Genomic DNA, 325 nt, shown 5'->3' on the forward strand with positions numbered 1-325 from the left:
TGTGTGTCTCTGTGAGTGTGTCTGTGTGTGTGTGTCTCTGTGAGTGTGTCTGTGTCTCTGTGAGTGTGTGTGTGAGTCTCTGTGAGTGCGTCTGTCTGTGTATGTCTCTGTGAGTGTGTCTGTGTGTGTGTGTCTCTGTGAGTGTGTCTGTGTGTCTCTGTGAGTGTGTGTGCGTGTCTCTGAGCGTGCGTGTGTGTGTCTGTGACTCTGTGAGTGTGTAATGTGTGTGTGTGTCTCTGTAAGTGTGCGTCTGTGTCTGTGAGTGTGCGTCTGTGTGTGTGTGTCTGTGTGTGTGTGTGTGTGTGTCTGTGAGTGTGTCTGTGTG

This window comes from Sinocyclocheilus grahami, unplaced genomic scaffold, assembly GCF_001515645.1.
Source record: "Sinocyclocheilus grahami isolate Dianchi unplaced genomic scaffold, SAMN03320097.WGS_v1.1 scaffold1890.1, whole genome shotgun sequence".
In the NCBI taxonomy this organism is placed as follows: Eukaryota; Metazoa; Chordata; class Actinopteri; order Cypriniformes; family Cyprinidae; genus Sinocyclocheilus; species Sinocyclocheilus grahami.